At 45.1% G+C, this 11,781-nt stretch overlaps 1 long non-coding RNA gene across 1 annotated transcript; it reads right to left on the reverse strand.

The window, feature by feature from the left end:
• Nucleotides 1–152: 152 nt before the first annotated feature.
• LOC142470202 (uncharacterized) lies at nucleotides 153–6,998 on the reverse strand. The gene is made up of 5 exons (XR_012789216.1): nucleotides 6,277–6,998; nucleotides 5,867–5,928; nucleotides 4,621–4,746; nucleotides 3,029–3,335; nucleotides 153–577 (listed from the first exon to the last, which is right to left on the reverse strand). It is a non-coding gene; the product is annotated as an uncharacterized LOC142470202 (long non-coding RNA).
• Nucleotides 6,999–11,781: the final 4,783 nt, after the last annotated feature.

Below are 11,781 nucleotides of genomic sequence, written 5' to 3' on the forward strand. Positions count from 1 at the left end.
TCTGACCAGCCTCCGGCCCCCTCTGCATCCACTGTCCCCCCCCTCCGCAGTCAGCGCCCACCCTCTAGCAATTGTCCCCCTCCTCTCTGCAGCCACCACCCCCCCCCCCCCTCCTCTCTGCAGCCACCACCCCCTCATCGCCCTTCCACAGCCACCGGCCCCCTCCCCCGCCACTCGAATGCGGGAGTAGGCGCTGTGGAGGAAACTATATCATCCACTACACAGCACAACCATATATAGCACTACAGGACCCAGAGTGGTAAAATCGCCTGTTTTATTCCGTGAGCATGTGAGTTTAATGAGCTCTGTGCTCTAGAATTTTTATTATAATAAAATGTGTTGCACTATATTTCTCTTTTCTCTCTTGCATAACAAACAGAGTACCAGCTGCATCTTACCAGATTCCTACCTGATTGACACCATACTACATCTCAGTTCTACATGTTCTTGTGCTGTTCCTTTGAGGGGTTACAAAATCCTCACGACAGCTGCATCTCCTCTTGGTGATATTTATTTGTATTTTTATCACATTTATTCACTATTTGAGAATTTGATTTGGATTTGCGTTCAAAATTGCCTGTATCACAGAGAAAGGAAGAAAGAAGCAGGGTTGAAAAGAGTAGTGGGGAGGGGTGGGTAAGGTACTGCAGGGTTGTGTTTTTTTTTTTTTTAATAAATCAGTTCTGTACTATGAGAAAATACTTGTAACATTGTTTTAAACAACTCTGAATGACATTTCTAATGTGTTATACTGTAACAAGCCTTTTTTTTTCTATAGCAACCATTTACAAAGTCACAGATACTGAGTCAATACTCAATAGTCATTTAGTGAACATCCAAGCCGAATTTTCGCAGATCGATCGGCAATTTAGCTAATTACTTATTGTGTGGATTGTATTGATGCACATATTAAAGGGGGAAAACAATTAAAAAAAACTGGCAGCTTGGACTGCTACTTTAACAGATCTGCAGACTTGCCCAATTTTGCTAGAACCCTGTCAATTTCGACCAAACTTCCTAGGGAAAAATGTGGGAAGCATACAGTAATTCAACAGAGCGAGAGAGGCCTACAATACCCATTTACTTGTATACTACCCAAAACATTGCTATACCCCTCTCTATATTTCAGGGTGTGGAAACTTTGACTTGGTGAAATGTATGCAAACTCTTTTTTTTTTAAATAGATTTTTGGCAAAAACTAATTTTTCGGGGGGTGGATTTAACAAAGTTAAAAAGTTTCAGCAAAATGATTGAACATCTCTTATTCAGACAGCCCTGTTGAAATTATGCATTTCCTGCCCTTGCTTGTACCCCATAATTTAAATCCACACAGGAATCCATCTTGTGAGCAGTGGAGTTCTGGTTTTGGAGTGGTGTGATAAGTTATTAAGATTTAATGGGTTCTTAAATATGAAAAGGGCAGTCTCCCCCATTATTTATGAATTGAGCTCTTGATGTATTGATGTCCAGTAAAGCAGATTACCGCCCTTGTTTTTTATTTTTTTCCTAGCTTTTTTTCTTCTGTTTATTTTAACTTAGTCCACAAGGCAGCACATAGCTGTTTTCAGACTTCAAATAGACTTATCAGGGAAACTATCTTATCCTGGGCTGCTCTGATATGACTTTTTAGAGTCCAGTGATGACACAGAAAAGGAGGGCTTAGCAAGCCATGCTAAATTCGGTTTTGGACTAAAAATAAATATTAGGAATAATAAACACACAGGTGAAAACAGATACCCTAATGTATGGGATGGGGAGGAAACTTCAAAACAATCACAATTAAATGTGCAGATTTAATGCAATAATTCTTAGTCTAGTAGCTTTAATCATGTCCATGGAAGGGTCGCATCTATGGTTTAAGATATTGGTCTCCAGTACAAAGAAAGCTTATGTGTTCAGTATCTTTTGTTATCTTATTTTTCTATTTTCCATCCCTGATATACTGAGCCCTGAAAAACAGATTGTCAGGCATGGATTGATATTGCTACAAGGAGTTTACACAAAAGCCAAATGAAAGAAAACGGTTTAGTTACACCTTCATTTTGCAGGGAGTTATCAATGCTTGTGAAACAAGGTTGCATCATTACTTAATACTGAGCTCTAAATGTAGTTTGCATGGGATTTTTGCGTTGATCGTAACACTACATTGCGCTGTGTTACAGACTCTGCAGCAGAGGGGTTAAATGACAGATTGTCCATCTTCAATAAGCACTTTAATTGGAAATTAAAGCTAGTTTTATTTTCTAAATAATTCAATGTTGTCTTTTGCTTAAAGGGAAAAAAACAGGGGGAAAAAACGCATCCCATATGTTACTTTAATCTTTATGTTAATTTCCCCAACATACCATCCCAGGAGAAATGGAATATAAAATAAGGCAGTTCATAAAATTATCTCTCTTGTTTCTAATAAGTTTAATTCACGCCAGATGGTTCTATGATTTGTTTTTAAATATGTGGAAAAATATGTTTGATGGATTAATAGAATTGACTCTGGATAATGTTGTGTTGGCACTTAAACATGCCACATGCAATTAGCACTTTGAAGGTACTGCCCCACTTACTGATGCCTATTTTTATTTTATTTTTTATTTTTATTTTGACCACTTCACAGCCACAAAGCTCCGTTAAGTCATGACATGCCTTAACAGGAACGGACGTTACTTTTTGTGAGGCGTCTCTTATGCGACAAAACTGCGACAGAGAATGCATCTCGCTTGCTTAACATCACCTTATTGGAAATAACATTGCTGTGATGTGGGGTGCTATGGTATCTCTGGGTTGCAGTAATAGAGAAGGGTACATGCACACAATAAAATGGTGCTGGAGGGGGGTACTTCTCTGCCGGTGCACTGGGTCCAGGGAGGTCCAGACATCCCAGGGTATGTCAGTGAAGAGAAGGGTTATGAAAAGAATTGAATGTGCCACAAACAAATCCAACGTTTCAGCAGTACACAGCTGCCTTTATCAAGGTGAGGGCTATAGGATATAACAAAGAATACCACTCTATATACACCTAATGAGTACTCACCCCTCCATGATCCTTGCTGCCAATCTCCAGGACGCCGACGCCCATTTGGTGACGTCATGTAATGATGTCAGACGTCACCGAAGGCAGCAGACATCACCGCAGGCAGCAGACTCTCTGTCCATGGTTGTGAGAGACTAGCTGGTCGTCCTGGAAACACACACCATGTTAGAGACAGCCCTTCTCCTGGCAGGCAAGGCCCTTCTGGTGACGTCAGCGTGCCCTCACAATGTGATTCGCTGACGTCAGACGTTCCAGAGGAAGAGGAACCCAGGCAGTTGATAGTCGTCAGTCAGTCACCATGGGAAACCTGCAGTATCATGGGGGGGGAGGGGGGTGAGAGCCATTACAAAGAAAAACAAGTGCTAGTGAAGAGAAACACAAGAATTATCATTAACCAAAGCATATGTGGACAGTATAATAAACCTGATCCCAATTCTACCACCGTAATAAAGTGTATGTAACAAATAGAATATTAAAAATAATGAGGTCCTGTCGTTGCTATAGCAACTCTGTATGTATATACAATACATGATAAGACTCAGGAAAGGATACTGTGTCTTATAACTAGTGCATATATAAATGTCCAGCGAAGGGAAGCGTTATCCGGATAGGGTCACAGGAGTCCAAGGTGAGGCACACCAAGATCCGATATGTCCATCAGCTACCTCCTGTTAAAACATTTGAAGTTCTGTTGCTCGTTCAGACCTCTTCTGTTGCTGGTCTGTAAAGTGTGAATCCAATATGCCTCACGCCTTAATAGAAAAGTCTCCCTGTCAGGTAACCCTTGTCTGGGTGCTATGTACTCAATCCCCATAACTCTAAGGGATGCTGTGTTGTGTCTGTGTTCTACACAGTGTTGTACTATAACAGTAGGGTCAGTGCCCTTGCGTATCACACTTTTATGTTCTATGAACCTCACCTTAAGCATACGTGTTGTTTTCCCTACATAGATGAGGCCACACGGGCATTTAATAATGTATACCACAAAAGCAGATCTACACGTGATACGGTTCTTAATTTGAATCTCTTTACCACTACTAGGATGACAAAAACATCCCCTGTGATGAGGCTATTGCACACAGAACAGTTCATGCACCTGAAGTTACCTGGTTTCCCACCCTCTAAAAAGTGGGGAATATGATAATTGCCTATATTATCAGCATGCATCAGGTTATCTGATAGGTTCCTGCCTCTTCTGTAGGCAACCAACGGGGGTACCCGTCATGTTTCAGATAACACATTGTCATTTTGCAAAAGGTGCCAATGTTTTATGATTGAGGATCTAACGGATCTACTGGCCTGATTGAATATAGTGGTAAATACGAGTCTTTTCTCATCCATTGTTACCTTATTTGGATTAACATCTTTAAGGGCTGCATCAAGTACAGACGAGGGATATCCCCTTGTTGTAAATCTTTTGCAAAGTTCACCAATAGCAGGTGCTAATCTATCCTGCCTGCTTGTGTTTTTAGAACTTCAAACTTTTTGTGAAAAAGGTAGGGTACTAATAAGGGACGGGGGGTTGTGACAGTCAGCTCGCAAGATAGCATTCCTATCAATGTCCTTTCTGTAGAGATCTGTGTGAAACTCACCATTTTCTTGGGAGACCGGGACGTCTAGAAATGATAGTTGCTGCATATTCCAGACACAAGTAAGATGTACTGGAGAGGGGAGATTTTGCAGATAATCAAAAAATGAAAGTAGATGATCCTCAGTGCCTGTCCATACAAAGAACAGGTCATCAATATATCTGTAATAACCCAAAATAGGCTGAATGTATTCTGATGTATTGATATATTTTTCTTCATAATTGGTCATACATAAATTAGCATATGCTGGCGCCATATTACTGCCCATGGCGGTCCCTTTTATCTGCAAATAATGATCCTTCTCAAATTTGAAATAATTCTTATAAAGAATAAAACATAAAAGGAGCATAACATACTCAGTGGGGATAGTATCCTGATAATGGGCATACAGGTCTGACCTGACTTTTTCCAAACCTTCCTCGTGGGGTGTAATGGTGTATAGACTGGATACGTCCTAACTGACCAGTATATGGTTAGTCCCATTATGTGGAATATCCTTAAGTTTAGTTAAAAAATCAGAGGTATCCTTCACGCAAGACCTAGCTTTCTGTGCTATAGGTTGGAGCAGTGTTTTCCAACTCCAGTCCTCAGGGAACCCCAACAGGTCAGGTCTTAAGGATATCCCTGCTCCAGCACAGGTGGGTCAAATCAGTGGCTCAGTCAAAATGACTGAGCACCTGTGCTGGAGCAGGGATATCCTTAAGACCTGACCTGTTGGGGTTCCCTGAGGACTGGAGTTGGGAAACACTGGGTTGGAGAAATGTGTCGACGTATATAATTGGTCGACCTGGAGGTGAATGCAAGTCTTTATGAATTTTGGGAAGGCTGTAGAACAATGGGCATTTAGGGTGTTCTATTGTGAGAAATTCTGCTTCTGTCTCTGATATCCAGCGTTTATTAAGACCAAGCTGAATGATATCCTTAATCCCAGTTGCATAATTAAAGGTTGGATCCCTGTCCAATTTAATGTAACAATCTATTACATTGAGCTGTCTAATGGCTTCCGCTCTGTACGCAGAGTAATCTTGTATGACTAGGGCACACCCTTTATATGCCCTTTTAATAATGATATTATTATTAGACAGTGTTTTAAGGGCTTGCTTCTCCATTAATGTCATATTGTATTTAATTTTATGCTTAGTTTTAGCATACCTAGCAATATCCACTTTAACCAATCGCATATAGGTACTGACAGATTGGTTTCAGAAAGGTGGAATAAATGTAGATTTGAGTTTACATACTTTAGTACCTTTGTTATGAGCCGAATTATCTGTCCCTGGGGGTTCGATAGCCTGCACCATTTCTGTTGTCCTGTGGGAAAAGAATGATTTCAAGTTTAGTAAACGTTCAAATTTAAACAAATCAACTTCTAGTCCAAAATAATCAAAATGTGTCGTAGGCACATAAGAGGGTCCACGGGTTAGTACAGCCATCTCATCTGGGCTGAGTTTGTGTTTGGAGAGATTGATAACCAATATATCCATACAGATTGGCGCATTTGGGATCGCAGGTATGGGGATTTTTCTTTTTGACCGACTGGCCCTCCTCCTCCGGAACGTCTGACATCAGCGAATCACATCGTGCGGGCACACTGATGTCACCAGAAGGGCCTTGCCTGCAAATTCCATAGGCAATGAGCCAACAAAAGGAAATATTCACTTTAGTCACGGACAGCTTCCAAGGATTAAAGCCATACAGTATGTTTCATCCTTGCGTGCATCCCATCAACGAAATCCAAAGCAGTAGGTAGAAGAAAAAAAACATAGAGCACTGCAACAAAAAGAACTGGAGGCAGGATCAAATGTGAAAAAATAAAAAAGATTTATTAGCAAAAAATGCGCATGAGGGAGCTAAAAGGCACTCTGACGCATTTCTTACCGGACTGGCGCTTTATCAAAGAGTGCTGTCTACAGGTAAACTAGAAACTTATATAGGGAGGGATTACCCGCCAGGTAAACTGACCGCCGACATCGGAAACCACAGGTAATCAGTCCCTCCACATTGGTGACCACATACCAACCCCCATTTCCGCCCCCCCCGGCGGGGACTATAACCATACAGGAATACTAATACAAATAACAACATATCTATTACAAAACAAATCTACAATAATAATGATACATGCCCCGTTATTGGGTGCCGGTATCCCTTTTAAATGTCCCGATCACGTGACAGCGGGATGTAAACAAAGCAGAGAGATACCGGCACCCCACAACGGGGCCTGTATCTTGGGAAGCACAGAGGGTCCCCGGACATAAAACCAACGCGGTTCTGCTCCGGAGACCCCCTGCACATCTACACTATGAGTAAAACACATATATCAATAAACAATAATTAATTACCTTAGCGGCTATTCGCTTTGGTAATTAAGCAGCATTAATGTATTTTTAATAATAGTGTACAGGAGCAGGGGGTCTCCTGAGCTGAACCGCATTGAGTTCTGGATGCGTCCAAGACGCGACGTGGCCGCTATAAAGATGGCAGCAACACAGGCAGCTGATGCCCCAAATCGGGGCCTGTAACTCTGGAAGCAGGGGGTCCCTGAGCCAGAAATCAATGCAGTTCAGCTCAGGAGACCCCCTGTTCCCTCACAATATTATTAAAAATACATTAATGCTGCTTCATTACCTTAGCGGCTATCCGCTAAGGCAATAAAGGGGTTAAGGCATAATAGCATGTTTATTGGGGACAATTGCCCCCAAAAAACCTTGCAGTATACAACACACCCCTGTGCCCCCAACAACCCCTATACCCCCTAACATACAGTACATATATTATTTTTTTGGATGCACAGCAATGATACTACAGGCCGGCGGTGGCCTGCGGGTGGTCCCGCTTGCCTGCAGTACCAATTCTGTGCCCCAAAAAAATAATTAAAAAACACAAATACTTATAAATAAATACACCCGCCCCCTAACACATACAGTATAATAATGGGCAAAATAACTATCATCCACAAATGGATAATAGTGCATTTGCCCATTTAAAATACATTAAGCAGAATAAATAAAATAAATACATATTGCACTCACCCTTGCCGGCTGCCATGAGGAAGGCAATCCTCATCCCGTCCATGTCCCCCTCCGGTGCTGCAAAACATACCCAAGAATAAAAACTGCCAAAGTAATGTCCCCTAACCCCTTTATCACCTTAGCGTTTATTAACCGCTATAGAGCTGGCCTAGCCCGCATGGGTGGCTACAGCTATTGACCGGGGGGTGTGCCCCCCCCCCCCAGCTAGGCTGTTGGTCGCGTGTGCGATCGGAGAAGGCAGTTGGGACGGTTAGTTTTTTAAATAGAGCCAAGGAACAAGCAACTGTCACTTGTTCCTTGGCGTTCAACTGTTTGGACACTCTCCTCTCTTCTCCTGCATTTAGTAGGTTGAAATTGGTTAGATCTGGGCCCCCCTCCCGGGGTGAGGGACCTCCCTTCCCTCCTCGTGGTGAGGGACCCTCCGCCCCCCCCTCCCGTGTGTTTTTGCCGGTTTTGCCGGTGCTCGGGGGGGGATTGCAAGTAGGGCTGGTGTTTTCATGCCTTTTGTTTTCGCGCTGTTTGATTGGCGGCAGCGGCGGGGGGGAGGAGGCGAGAAGGACGAGGAGAGTGACTCCTACCTGGGGCTGATGCGTGGAGGAAGGCGCATCGGCTTGGAGGAGGAGGTTTTTTGCTTGGCGCCGCTTGCGAGCCCTGTTCCTGTCCTCCTATTGTGGCCGCTTGTGTGGCTGGGGGGGGGGGGGGGAAGAGAGGCTCTCCCAACCCACGCTTAGCCGTGCGGTTGGGCTAATGGCAAGGGAAGGTCTTTGTGAGCATGAGTTTCATGTGGTTCCGCCTCCTGACGATCAGGGGGTGGGGGGGTGTCGGGGGGGGCTGGGGGCAAGGCTGTTACGGCTGGGGGGGGGCAGTTGGTTGTTTGGCTGGAATGGTGGGCTTTTGCCCCCCCCCTATCCTCCCTCCTCCTCGGGGAGATATTGGCCCTATTCCTTCCCCCCCTTTTTTCTTTTCCACTCTTCTACACAGTGGGAGGTGGTCAGGTGGGGCTGTCCATTAAAAAAAAAAAATAATAATTAATTTAAAAAATAAAAAGTTTAAAAAAAAAATTTAAAAAAATGACAGCAATGGTTGGTTGGATGTTAGGGCGCTAAGGGATGGAGGTGGGGGGCGTTAAGGTGCTAAGGATACAAGCATTAATGCAGAATTTTTTGTGTTATTACAGCTTAAGAGCGGTTCTAAGTCTAATTCTAGTGAACTGGTTTTCGTGGAAAGATCAGCCAGGCAAGAGTTCAAGAGTAGTTTGCTGGCAGGATTTAGGTGGTGAAATTAAACCAGTGTTTGACGAGCCATTGGCTAAATTACAGCGCTAGTAGCGATGTCCTTTCAGGTCAGCACCATGCAGCTTTTGGCGGAGGCGCACAACCATGGGGAAGGATGGTTTCAGAAGCAGATGTGTGCACTAGTGCTGAAAGCTGGGAGTGATCAAGGAAGTTTGGGCAGTCGTGAAAACGCGAGAAGACAGGGCGGTTCCCACGCTACCTGCGCTGAGGCGTGGCCATCATCAAGTGATGAAGGGGGTCCTAATAACGGAGCACGGGAAGCGTTGGTTGTGCAGAAGGGTATGTCACGGCAGAGTTTTTTGGAAATCACACCATATTTGGTTAAAGGCTGGGGGACTTTTGGGAGGAGCCTGGACGTGGGTCCCCACAAAAACAGGTGTGGGACATGGGTCCCTGGGAAAAACAAGGGTGGGACATGGGTCCCTGGAAAAACAGGTGTGGGACATGGGTCCCTGGAAAAACAGGGGTGGGACATGGGTCCCTGGAAAAACAGGTGTGGGACATGGGTCCCTGGAAAAACAGGTGTGGGACATGGGTCCCTGGAAAAACAGGTGTGGGACATGGGTCCCTGGGAAAAACAAGAGTGGGACATGGGTCCCTGGAAAAACAGGTGTGGGACATGGGTCCCTGGAAAAACAGGTGTGGGACATGGGTCCCTGGAAAAAAAGGGGTGGGACATGGGTCCCAACATAATATATAAAAAAGAAGAGCCTGGATGGAGGCGAGCAGTACGCGGCTAAGGGTTCCCTCCCCCCACAAAAAAAAAAAAGAAGGGGGGGAGGTTGGGAGGGGGTCGACATGCTCGCCATTGCCGGTTACTGGTGAAAGGAAGGCTGGCAAAGGATGGTTGGTAAATAAAAAAAAAAGAGTTTATTCAGGAATAAAGGTTAGCCTAATTGGGGGTTTAATATTTGCTTCCTCATTTACAGGTAAATCTGGAACGGCTGGGACGCGTTCGACCTCGCTTCGTGGCACTGGTACGTCGTCCACAGCTCGCAAGCGGTCCGGGCCTCGGGTTGAGCTTGCTGTCAGAGGCTTGGAGGACAAGGGTTTTGGGGCAGGTCCCGACAGGCGGTTCAAAACACTGCCGGGGACTGGGGCATCGAAGGGTAAGTGAAAAAGAGTTGCTTGTTTGGAAAATAAGGGTGTTACCTTGCCGGGCATTGTTAGCTCCCGTGGGCCACAAGTGTTGGAGTTGGGGTTAGCGGGCGATGCCGAGGCAGAATGATTAGTGCGGTGGTTAAGGGCGTTCAGTTAGCTTTATTGCCGATGACAACGTTATTATCCACTAAGCAAGCAGTGGGGGCATGCAAGTCAAGCGAACGGCAGGGAGGGTCAGATTCAGTACTTGACGGGGGGAGCAACCGTGGAACAGTGGGTGGAGAGGTGGCTCAGGTGCCTTTGGGTGTGGAGAGTACAGTAGGTTGTACCCTTAGCACAGTGCCGAAAGTTATTCAAGATGAGTTAGCATCGGCCACAGCATTGCCAGTGCAGGTGACGGGAAAATGAGCTGATTCAACAGCAGTAGTTAGTTTGTTAGGTGAGCATCCGGTGGTGAATTCAGGTGCTTGGCAGGGGACAGGGCTCGGAAGGCCATTGGCAGGTTCAAAAAGGCTGCCGGATGTGGCCTATGGGGACTCATGTACGACCATATCACGTTCCTTAGGCGTGCATTTGTCAAAGGAAGTAAAGGAAAAGATTTGGGCGGGTGATTACGTTGAGATTTTGTCATTGCTTCCGGGGTACAATGAAGCGGTAGCTAAATCCGAAAAGAAGGGGGAGGCTAAAAAGGAGGATGGGTCAAATAGCCTCAAAGGGGTCTGGCTGGAGCATTTTCAGGTGCGCACATCAGGGAGAGGGCGTGCAGGTGGGAAGCAGTCGGGGGTATGTTGGGGTTACAATGAGTCAAGATGCAGATTTGAGAATTGTAGATTCCAGCATACTTGCGCTGGGTGTGGGGGTCAGCATCCCAAATCAAAGTGCTTTAAGAAAGATACTGCACCGACACACTTTATTCGAGCAAATACCCAGTATGTACCTGGCAGATACCTGGAATGCGCCGCTCCTCACCTCTGACAAGCCTCGTTGTGTTTGCCTTCCCAGCCTGGGTTCATGCCTGGCTGACGGGCGGCTGATCTGTTAAATGATAATGATTAGGATTTAATAGGCTGCAATGCTTCGCGTGTCTACCAGATGGCATAAATTCATGAATTGTAATGCAGTATATATATATATATACTGTGCAGTATTGCAGCCAGCGGGAATAAAATGCTTCAATCCCTGCTTGGAAAATACCTCAATGCACTCGGGCAGAAAACAGTCACAAACCTCAATACACCCGGGTATACCCGAATTCGTGGGACTAGCCCAGCTCGAATAAAGTGTGTCGCCAGTGTAGTAAGGGTTTCAAGGGAGCAGGACAGCAGGCTGTTCAGGAAGGCGGGAACGCCAGTTTCAGCAGAGGCAATGGCGCCTTGGCTGGAAAAATACCCCAATAGACGGCCAGCTAGCTTATTACGAGAGGGGTTTAGGGAAGGTTTCAGGATCCCCTTTGAGTATCAGGAGGGAACGGGGGGCGAGAGGAATTTGAAATCGGTCAGGTTGAATGGGGATGTGGCAAAAGAAAAAATTGATAAAGAGATTGAGTTGGGCAGAATGGCGGGTCCTTTCCTTTCCCCGCCCCTAAAAAATCTTAGGGTGTCAACGTTGGGGGTGGTTCCAAAAAAGGAGGCGGAGGCTTTCAGGTTAATTCAACATCTGTCTTACCCGAAAGGGTCGTCAGTTAATGACGGGATAGATAGGGACTTATGCTCCGTAAACTACGCCACTTTTGATCA

Source organism: Ascaphus truei, chromosome 19 (genome assembly GCF_040206685.1).
Source record: "Ascaphus truei isolate aAscTru1 chromosome 19, aAscTru1.hap1, whole genome shotgun sequence".
In the NCBI taxonomy this organism is placed as follows: Eukaryota; Metazoa; Chordata; class Amphibia; order Anura; family Ascaphidae; genus Ascaphus; species Ascaphus truei.